The 11201-nt window shown below is 37.3% G+C and overlaps 1 protein-coding gene and 1 non-coding gene across 2 annotated transcripts in view; one reads left to right on the top strand and one right to left on the bottom strand.

The window, feature by feature from the left end:
• SLC2A13 (solute carrier family 2 member 13) overlaps window positions 1–11201 on the top strand; it is a 443955-nt gene that overhangs the window by 193122 nt on the left and 239632 nt on the right. The gene's annotated exons all lie outside the window — the stretch shown is intronic.
• Window positions 7120–7258, bottom strand: LOC111819160 (small nucleolar RNA SNORA67). Its single transcript, XR_002822917.1, has one exon. It is a non-coding gene; the product is annotated as a small nucleolar RNA SNORA67 (small nucleolar RNA).

Raw genomic sequence — 11201 nt, 5'->3', positions numbered from 1 at the left:
CTTTTTCTGTTGTTGATTTCTACTTTTATGGCTTTATGATCAGAAAAGATGGTTTGTAATATTTCAATGTTTTTGATTCTGTTTAGGCTTGCTTTATGGCCTAATATGTGATCTATTCTGGAGACTGTTCCATGAGCATTGGGAAAGAAAGTATACTTGGCTGCTGTGGGGGGAGTATTCGATAAATGTCCATGAGACTGAGTTGATTGATTGCTGCATTTAGATCTTCCTTGTTTTTATTGAGCTTCTTTCTAGATGTTCTGTCCTTCACCAAAAGTGATGTGTTGAAGTCTCCTATTGTTATTGTGGAACTGTCTATCTCTCTTTTAAATGCTGTTATAGTTCGTTTTATGTATTTTGGAGCCCTGTCATTGGATGCATAAATATTTATTATGGTCATGTCCTCCTGGTGTATTGACCTTTTAATCTTTATGTAATATCCTTCCTTATCCTTTGTGGTGGATTTTACTTTAAAGTCTTATTTTTCAGAGATTAATATTGCCACTCCTTCTCTTTTTTGATTGTTGTTTGCTTGATATATTTTTTTCCATCCTTTGAGTTTTAGTTTGTGTCTTTTAAGTCTGAGGTGTGTCTTCTGTAGACAGCATATAGATGGATCTTGTTTTTTTATCCATTCTGCCACTCTCTGTCTTTTTATTGGTGCATTTAGTCCATTTACATTCAGCATAATTACTGATAGATATGAGTTAAGTGCTGTCATTTTTATGTCTTTTGTGTGTTTTGTTGACAGTTTCTTTGTTCCACTTAATTTTCTGTGCTGAGTCTTTTTTTTTTTTAACGTATTTTCTTTTCATGTTTGTCGTTGTTGATTTTGTATTTGCAGAGTCTTTATGTTTTTCATTTTGATGTGCGGGTTTGTTAGTTTCCTTTGTGATTACGTTAATAGTTACCTGTGTTTTTCAAAGTTGAAACCAGTCTTTTATTTCTTTATATTGCCTTGACTTCCTCTCCATGCAAAAGATCTATGACTGCATTATTTACTCCCTGTTTTTTGTTTTAATGTTGTCATCTTTTACATATTGACATCTGTTTTCCTATTTTCAGTGTTTTAACTTTGATTTATTTTTGTAGTTTCTCTATCTGGCTTGATATCTGGTTGCTCTGTGTTGTGTTCTAGTGTTGAGTTGTTATCTGATATTATTGATTTTTTAACTGGAGGACTCCCTGTAGTATTTCTTGTAATTTTGGTTTGGTTTGTACAAGTTCCCTAAGCTTCTGTTTGTTTGGAAATGTCCTAATTTCACCATCATATTTTAGAGACAGTTTTGTTGGATATATGTTTCTTGGCTGGCAATTTTTTTCCTTCAAGGCTTTATATATGTCATCCCATTGCCTTCTTGCCTGCATTGTTTCTGCTGAGTAGTCCGAGTTTAATCTTATTACTTTCCTTTGTAGACGACTTTTAGTTTATCCTTTGCTGCTCTTAAAAGTCTCTCTTTATCTTTGGTTTTGGCAAGTTTGATTATACTACGTCTTGGTGACATTTTTTTGGGATCTACCTTATGTGGGGTTTGATGAGTTTATTGGACAGACAGCTTCTCATCTTCCATGATGTCAGGGAAATTTTCTGCTAATAAACCTTCAACAATTGTCTCTGTACTCTCTGTTATCTCTTCCTGTTCCGGTACTCCAATCACTCATAGGTTATTCCTCTCGATAGAGTCTCACCTAATTCATAGGGTTTCTTCATTTTTTTTAAATTCTTTCATCTGATTTTTCCTCAAATAAGTAGATTTGAAGTGCTTTATCTTCAGTCTCACTAATTCTGACTTCCATTACCTCAATTCTGCTCTTGTGACTTTCTATTGAGTTGTCTAATTCTGAAATTTTATTGTTAATTTTTTGGATTTCTGTTTGCTGTCTCTCTATAGATTCTTGTTGCTTGTTAAATTTTTCATTATGCTTTTGTATAACCTTCTTAAGTTCCTCTGTTCCTTTATCTCTGTGTTTCTTGGCTTATTCTGCATTATGCGTGATCTCCTTCCTGATATCTTGAAGAGTTCTGTATATTAGTGTTTTACATTCTACCGCCAGTAGTTCCAAGAAGTTCTCTTCCTCTGGAAGGTTTCTTGATTCTTTGTTTTGGTGGCTTGCTGAAGCTATCATGGTCTGCCCCTTTATATGATTTGATATTGACTGTTGTCTCTATGCCAGCAGTAAGTTATTATATTTGTTTATTTTATGTTTGCTTAATGTGTCCTTACTTCTTGTTTTGTTTTGTTTTGATATGCCCAAATTGGCTAGTCATGTGAGATAGTTTGATTATTGGCTTCTTTGAAGCTTTCATGTCCTGTTTCCCGGTGGCTAGAGCTATTACTAGGTATGTGAGCCCAGGAGTCTGTTTACTTTTCTTGAATTGATTCAGCTCAGATGTCCAGTTCATCAGTCATTGAGTGTGTGGTGCAGGCTCTCACCTGCAGTTCTAGATGGACAAGGGTGATTGAAGTAGGCACAGGTATCTGGCTGCAGTAGGGAGTCATGCACTGATTCCAGCAGAGGCTGACTGCTGCCCCTGAGTTTCTGGGTGGAAGGCGTGTGTGTCCATGTTCCCTAGAGCACGTAGGTAGGTGGATTTTGCAGCCAGACTGTGGGCACCCATGCTGTTGGCTGTATGGACTGGGAGTCACCACTTATTCTTGGACCCCTGTCACAGGTGGCTCGGTGGAGTGGGTGGAGCCACCACTTCTTAAGCCGCTGATGTGGGTAGGTGAGAACCCTGCTTAATGGGGAGGGCAGTGTCAAATGTCATGAATCTGCCACTCCCTTTTATAGCAAATACAGATGATAATAGGCTTCAGGTTATATGCCCTGTTATACTGTGCTAATGAAGGCCTATGCTGTTGACATGGGCTCACACAAGTCTATGCAGGGGTTAAAGGCATTCAAAGTCCAGGGACCCCTTATACCTGTGCCTAGGCGAAGGGGCTGTGCTTACCCTGAGTTCCCGGCTAAGGGGAGCTGGCAGATTATTTTTTCCTATTTATTCATGTATTCCTTCTCCAAAGCTGGGGGAATGACTCAGGGCACACAGTGGGTCCTGGTTCCGGCCCAGGGAGTGAAGCAATTGCTGAAGCAGACCTGGACCTGGAGCAGAGCAGGGAGGGGTCAGGTAAATGGGAGAGAGGTACCTCCCCAAAGGGTTTTTGGTTTTTTTCATCAGCGTGGTAGGTTAGACACTTGTAGTTATCTTTTGCCAATTGAGCGCCGTTTCTTGCTCGTTCTGGAGGCTTGAGCCGACTTTCTGCTGTTCCATCTCTCCCGATGTGGAAAATGCATCCCGAGCGCCACTGCTTGCCTCACGATTGCGCCAGCCAATGTAGCCTGCAGGGTGCCAATACTGGCCAGGTCGGGTCTGGAAACTCCGTGTTGCTTCTGAACCTTCTCTCCCTCCCCCTGCCACTTGCCACTCAATCCAATTCCTCAACTTTGTCTTTGGTGTTCAGGGCTCCTAGATTGTCACACATAATCGATTCATTTGTTTTTTTGGGTCTTTGTTGTAAGAGGGACCACAGGAAGCGTCTGACTATTCTGCCATCTTTGCCCCACCTCAATGTAATTCTTAAAAAATAAAAAAAAAGCAAAATCTAGTGAGGTTTTCTTGGAGAGAATTTGCTTTTTTTTTTATGTCAGGGGTTAAGGTCTATTACCCATTGCCATCGAATGGATTAGGACTCAGAGTGACCCTATTGGGAAAAAAAAAAAAAATTATAGTGACCCTACAGGTCTCATAGCGACCCTGTAGGACAAGTAGAACTGCCCCATAGCGTTTCCATGGTGCACCTGGTGGATTCGAACTGCCAACCTTTTGGATTGCTGCTGTAGCACTTAATCACTACATTACCAGGGTTTCCAGCAACCCTATAGGACAGAGTAAGACTGCCTCATAGGGTTTCCAAGGCTGGTAATCTTTATGGAAGCAGACTGCTACATCTTTCTGCCATGGAGCGACTTAGTGGGTACAAACTACCAACCTTTCAGTTAGCAGCCAAACGCTTATCCACTGTGTCACCATAGGGCATATTGCTCATTGCCATCATCAAGTCAATTCCTACTCATAGCGACAGTGTAGGACAGAGTAGAACTACCCCATAGGGTTTCCAAGGCTGTAAATCTTTATGGAAACAGATTGCCACATCTTTCTCCCCTCAGAGTGGCTAGTGGATTCAAACTGCCGACCTTTTTGTTAGCAGCCAAGTACTTAACCCTGCACTACTAGGGCTCCTTTAAGGCATGTAAGGATGTGGATTGTCCTTAGCCCCTTAAATAATCCAGCTTGATACAGATGTCTTAGATTCGGTTCCCCCACCAAGTAGCCTGACTCAGTCTCAGACTTTGAACCCTTACAGGGCAACCCTGACTTTCAAGTTCGGTTATTGGTAACAGCTCACACTTAACTGTTAGGTTGAGTGTTGTAATTGTTTTTTTTACCATCCCCCACCCTTGATCCTTGGAAATATCGCTTTCTCAAGAGGCTAGCACTATGTTAAAAAATGTATGTGTTGAAATTTATATAAGATCTAGCTGTTTCATAGAGGGAGAATCTTCTGAGTAATTTGTATACTGTTTTGCTTGCAGCTGAATTTGAGGCTAGCTTAATTCTTAAGCTCCTCCCCAATAAATGTTGTTGTTGTTGTTTTAATTAATTTTCTTCCTGTTATGTGTTTTAATTGGCAAAATTTTATTTGGTGAAGTATATGTGTTATTTAAAGCAAGTTTCTGTTTCCATAGCACTGGTTCTCTGTCCCACTCCATTGTGGTATTGTCATTATTCACTGAGGAAGAGAGCAGAGGTGGAACACAGAGGGGGGCGGTGAGCCTGAGACTGACACCCCCATTTAGTGAGCATTCCTTTTCTCACTTACAAATTACAGATCTAGATTATTCATCCATAGTTTGTGTTATGAATAACCATACTTTATACTTCGAATTGGAATCACAAAACCAAAACCAAACCTGCTGCCATAGAGTTGTTTAAGGCTCATAGTGACCCTATAGGACAGAGTAGAACTGCCTGATAGGATTTCTAAGGAGCTGCTGGTGGATTCGAACTGCCAACCTTTTTGGTTAGCAAGCAAACAAACACATGTGGTACATTTTTTGCTCTGCTGAATTCTTGTATGGAGGAATGACTTTTTACACCGTTAAATTATTGTGTGAATTTACAAATGTTCAAACACAGTGTATCACAACAGTTCTATTTGATCCAACTTATTCTGAGGCATGCAGTTTTTGGAAAACAGTCATTTTTTGCAAGATGATGCTGCTTTTATCCCTAATGATTTCAGCCTTCGGAGGCTAGGAATTAGATACTAATCTGAGAAGTTGCAGAATGAATGAAGTCTAACTTGTATCAAGTCAGTTGGACATCTCTGAAGATAATTTTCAGAATCTCTATAATATGAGCTATATGAGGCAGAAATATTTCTAACCCCAATATTCACCTCACAGAAAGCATTTTGATAGTGTAGTGATGACTTGTATTATTATCACTTGAAATAGTTCATTGTAAACTACAGTCATCTGAAATGTTTTTCTATGTATAGTTAATTGTGATTTTTTACATTAGAACAGTCTGAAACAAGTGCCCTTTGGGAATTGTAGTTCATTAGTAATGCTCCTTTTTATGTTGCTAATAGGTTACTATTGGTGAAGTATTAGCATTTTAATAAAACGTTATTTGAACTGCCTTCTAGACTGATAAGAGAAGGCATTAATCGCTGTCAGACTTTACAGTTCTTAACTAGTATCAAAGATTCACTTACTTTAAAATTGGTAGAATTGCTTATTTTAAAAGCAGTAAAATGTAATGCCCCTTCTGCCCAATGTCAAGATAAGCTACTGTACTGTCATGTATAAAATGGTAAAATAAATATTTAATGCCATTTGCAAGTCACAAATGTGCTAACTACCTTAAATCCTTTCTGGAGTAGAGGAGGTGTAAATCAATGAATAACAAAATGGAACATTAGTGCAGTAGTTATAGTTGGAATAAAAAAATTCTAACATTCTTTGCTAAGCAGTTTGTTACAAAATGATTCCGGCAGTTTTACTCTTGTTATCTCTAACACCTTTTGATGGTGTCACTCAAGAGTAACATAAAATGTCAGCCATTTATACTCAGCAGCTTTTTCAAGTATTCCAACTCAGAAAAATAATAGGGAAGATTTATCCCACAAACTTGTGGTTTATATGGTATAAAATAGATATTTGTGTTGTTTAGTGAAATGGAGTAAAGCACATAAATGGCTTTTATCATACATGTATATATATAGATATAAATACAGATATATATATCTTGAATGATGTAGAATAGATTCTACATGAAAATGAACAAGATGATTTCAATCTAGGTAGTTTTAGTTACCTAGTAAAACTCAGCTGGGTTGTTTTGTTAGTTTGTATTGTTTTGCTTTTTATTTTTAGGTATATTTTATTGAAAAACTTAGTGTTCAAGTTGTACAATAAATAAACCTTGGAAATACTGTATTTCCATTTATATAATACAAGGTATACTGAATTTAAATTCTGTATAAATATATGAACTCTATGACTATAGCCTCAAAACCGCAAAATAGAAAAACGCAAAAATATCAAGCATCATTAACAAGAATACATGTCGTATCTATATTCTCAGTAATAGTATTGGCATAGCATGATGTAATGTAATGATAGGAATTTTTTTTTCCCTCAGAAAGTGATGTTCATTTATTTTTAAAACGGAAGAATAAATGGCAAAGGTGTCCATCCCTGTGATCCCTCCCCTCCCTGTTCCAGCTCCTCTTCAGTCACAGGATTGGACCCTGGCTAGGGCCAGCATCTGCCTCAAATGAGGTCAGCAACACATTGAAGGGCATTTCCTCAATGGAAGTGTTGTAGAAGATTTCATTGTCCTGAAAAGTTCTCTTGTCTTCTGTCACCATGTTGATAGCCACACCCTTATGGCCGAATGCCTACCGTGACTGATTCTCTGGATATAATTTTCACATTGTGTGGGAAAGTCATGGTTGATGACTAAAACAATCTGCTGTACATCATTGCCTCTGGTCCATGTCAAGAAAGATGTCAATTTCAGCATGTGGGTGGGGAGACAAGGGAACATATTCTGTCCAGTCAAAAGGTCAAAATAAAACATTTCCTCACCCCCACAGACCTTGGGCATGCCAGATTTTATTCCAAGTTCTTAGGGGTGGAGTGAGGGAGTACTACTTGGCCCCTTGGAGAGGGAATCACCTTGGAATATTTAATATCCAAGAGAAATACAGATGAACATTCTGGGTAAAAGGACAGTAATGTCCTCCCATGGACATTACTGGAAGGTCACTAACATAATATTCTTTTATAACCTTCGTGTCCACAACTTTATGCAAATCTTTTATGAGCCCTCATCACCTATTGAGTCATTTAGCCAGAGGACTTTAAGCACTAGGGTCTTTAATTGATATTCACCATTTGTTTTTTGGTATTCTTTTTATTCGTTTGATTTATGTATTTCTAAAAGCCTCTTTAATTTTACTTTTTTTGTAGTAAGATAAAAACCAAGCCAAACCAGACCCAAGCCATGTAGTCCATTCCGACTCATACCAACCCTATAGAATAAAGTAGATCTGCCCCATAGGGTTTCCAAGGCTGTAATTTTTACGGAAGCAGACTGCACATCTTTCTCTTGTAGAGCAGCTGGTGGGTTTGCACTGGCAACCTTTTGGTTAGCAGCCAAGCTCTTTAACCAGTGTGCCACCATATAAATAAATAAATGAAAATGTCACTGTGTCAACAATGCTAACAGCCAGGGAAAAGCACGATCAGTTAGTAGAGCTATGATGTTCTTTTGGCATAAGTTTAATCAGTTGTTTGAGAAAAGTGCAATTTTTCCTGATACTGAAACCTGAGATCAGATTCACCCCATTGGTCTCGTTAGTCCTTAAGAAGGAGACATTGTGATATAATAGATGGTCTCCTTAAACAGTCTCCTTAAAATAATATAACTTGAATTTCCTGCTTTCATATTATACTTAAAGCTCAGTTTCAAAACATAATATTTTGAATAAGAAATAATAACCATGGAGATTTTTCTGAAGGATATACAGTTTATTCATTTATATTGTTTTGTTTTATACACTATAATTCACATACCATAAAATTTTTCAGTCTTTAAATAGTATAAATTTTGCCCTTGGGTTAAACCTAACTATCATAAAGCTGTGTGTTTGGTTCAAGTAATTTTGGCCCATCTCAAGTACCAAAATATCATTATGCCACTGGCTTGCAAGAAGACCTAGGAGAAAGTGCCTAAATCGTCACACATGCACAAAAATTATGATACATAGAAAAGATGAATGAATAAAGACAATCTATTCTTTTTGTGTGTGTGTGCCTCCCGGAGGCTTATTATTTCAACGTTTTCTAGTACACATGGTTTAGAAATTTTATTTATTTTTGTTGATCTTTAAGCATATTTCTTGGTCTGATTTCAGTTGAGGTAGGCAATGTCTCATCACTTTGCATTTGGGATCCAGATAGAGCAGAGCAATGGACAGTACAGGTTTTGGAGTCAAGCAGAACTGAGTTTGGCTTGAGGCTGTGCCGGATTTTGACTGTGGACATTAGCCTCATTGTCATCTCTTCATCTGTAAAATGGGTATGTTACAGTACCCACTTCATAGGGTAGTTGAGAGAATTGAGTGAGACAGTGCAGGAAGAATACTTAGCCTTGCACATAAGTTCTCAATACAAATTTTATTGTAGTTGATACTCAGATTGGTTTTTTTCTTCGTGCTGAATAAGCCTAATTTCTTTAATCTGATGGTTCAGTTATTCTATTATTGTCCTTAATTTCAATTTTGAGCTGAAGAAATATTTATAGCCTGGTGAAAATATGTGTGATAGATTAATAATGTCATCTAATTACTAGGTTAAATATTGCTTTGTGTTACTAATTAAATTCACTTAAAATGTTATATTATTTACACTGTTATTGGGCCTAGTGAAATAAGTTCCCCAGAAAGATGGTGCTTCTAATATTTTCTTAGAAATGTTATATTTGTTGAAGAAGTGGTCAGAGTTTTTTTAAATTTCAGACAAAGTTCATTTTGTGAGTATGTACAGAGTTTCAGCTAATCAAATTTTATTTATAGATTTTTATATCCCAGTGGTGCTAAATAAAGTGAATTTTGCAAGATTATGGTTTCACAGACTTGAATGTTATTAAGTCCCAAGAATAAAGAATGCTGACTTAGAAGTCAGAAGACCTGTGTTCTCATTCTGATTCCCTCAGTTATTAGTTTGTGACCTTGGGCGAGTCATTTAATTTTGCCAGGTTTCATTTTCCTCATCTTTTCTTGACTCCCCATGTCACAGAGACATTATGAAGGGGAAATGAGAAAACATCTGAGAATAATAAAAACTGTTGAAATGTAAGATATTATTTTTTTGTGTAAGGCAACGTTCTATGATGCTATTTTTTTAGATGAGATTATAACATGTAGGCTAAGACTGAAAATATGTCTTTTCACCTTTTTATTCCAAATTCATTTCAGAAATATTCAGGAACTTCTTTTAATTAGTTTTTTAATAGCTCCCTTTGAAAGAAAACGTGCAAATCTATCACCTAATAGCTTGCTATCTGTGCTCCCCTTTGCAGTTTTTGCTAACAGTTTGGATTTTACCTATGCAGTTCTTCTAGTTGAAGGCACAGCTTGAGTAAATGCCAACATTGACAAATAGTTGGGGAGCCTTTATGAAAACAGAGAACTACCAGTGTTTACCTCTTTAGTTTGTGAGTCCAAGAGACTTCTGTTTCCTCAGCCATGTTGATATATATGTATGTTAACATAACTTTCCTGAATATCCATGCCCCTGCTTGTTTTTTTCCTTTCTCGGTAAGTACCTGGAGCTTTTGGACCTTGGGGAATGTGTTGCAGCCTGTGCGTGGAGCTGGCAGGCTGGTGAGCTTTTTTTAGTGCTGAGTGTTCCACTGAGATCAATAGAAGTAGAAGTAGAGTCTCTCAGATCTCAGTTCTTGACACTTCCTGGTGCTTTGGGTGGAGTCAGATTTAAGTCTAGGCTGCTGGAGATTGTAAGAAACACCTTAAAAAAGCTCCATTGCTCTCCTGTAAATTCAATTTGAATCTTGTAGAGCTTCACAGGTTTTTAAAGCTTGTAAAGTTCAGTTTCTTGAGGTGAGAAGAGATAGAAAAGTCGTTTTCAGCATAGAGAAAACTAAGGATGACAGTACTTAAGATAGTCCAATTATATGTTTACCTGTACATCTTTCATAATTTGATATACTTTTCCACTTTAAAATTCTGGAGGAATTAATATACAAATGACTTCAGTCTCCGTAAGAGACATGCATGATGTGAATTATTTTTGCAGCTGGTTTTTGTTTGGTTGGTTGTTTTTAATCATTGTGCTTTTCTGTATCAGTAACTCACACCCTTGGTGTTCTGATGTTAATAGTAATGGAACAGTCTAATTTATGTATGAAATTTGTGGAGGAAAAACCTCATTATCGACTTTTTTTTTAGTTGGTTTAATTTTGATTTTCAAATATGGAGTCCAATTTATATGCCTATTCATTGAAATGGCAATTTTATACATGTGATAATGGTACTACCTTTACGTGTATCATACAATACAATTTTAAAATGCTTCCATGTGCGTCATTTCATTCCAGTTCTTGCAAAGACCTGTTGAGGTTAGCATTACTGTCTTAATTTACAGATGAGGAAATGACTCCCAGAGAAGTTAACCTACCTTCTCAGAGTCACACAGGGAATTAATGGACTCCATGTTTCCTGACTGCCCGTCCCGGGCACTTTTTTCTGTGTATTACATACAGGTAGACCAAGAGCCCAAGGACTGGAGATGCACAAGATGTGTGTGTGTGCAAGTACACATGTATGTGTGTGCATTTTCCCCTAAGCTGTTTCTAGTTTCTTCCTTTTCTTTTCTGATAATTTTATTGTGGTAGTGCTGATGTGTGTGTTTTCTTTCTTCTTCTCTTTCCTATCTTTTGTGGGTGTTTGTGTGTATAAATGCATGCGCAGTATATCAAAATATAGCTTGAAGCAGTGAGAAGATGAGTTTTTAATCATCTAAGTTTGACAGCAGAATGGGTGAAACTCCTGGCTGAAAAGAAGATTTTAAGATATCTGTGGCTGTTACTTCTTATTTCAATGGAT

The sequence above is a fragment of the Trichechus manatus genome, unplaced genomic scaffold (assembly GCF_000243295.1).
Source record: "Trichechus manatus latirostris isolate Lorelei unplaced genomic scaffold, TriManLat1.0 scaffold00285, whole genome shotgun sequence".
Taxonomy (NCBI): Eukaryota; Metazoa; Chordata; class Mammalia; order Sirenia; family Trichechidae; genus Trichechus; species Trichechus manatus.
The sequence above is the reverse complement of the archived record's forward strand: the minus strand, read 5'-3'. Positions and strand labels throughout refer to the sequence as shown.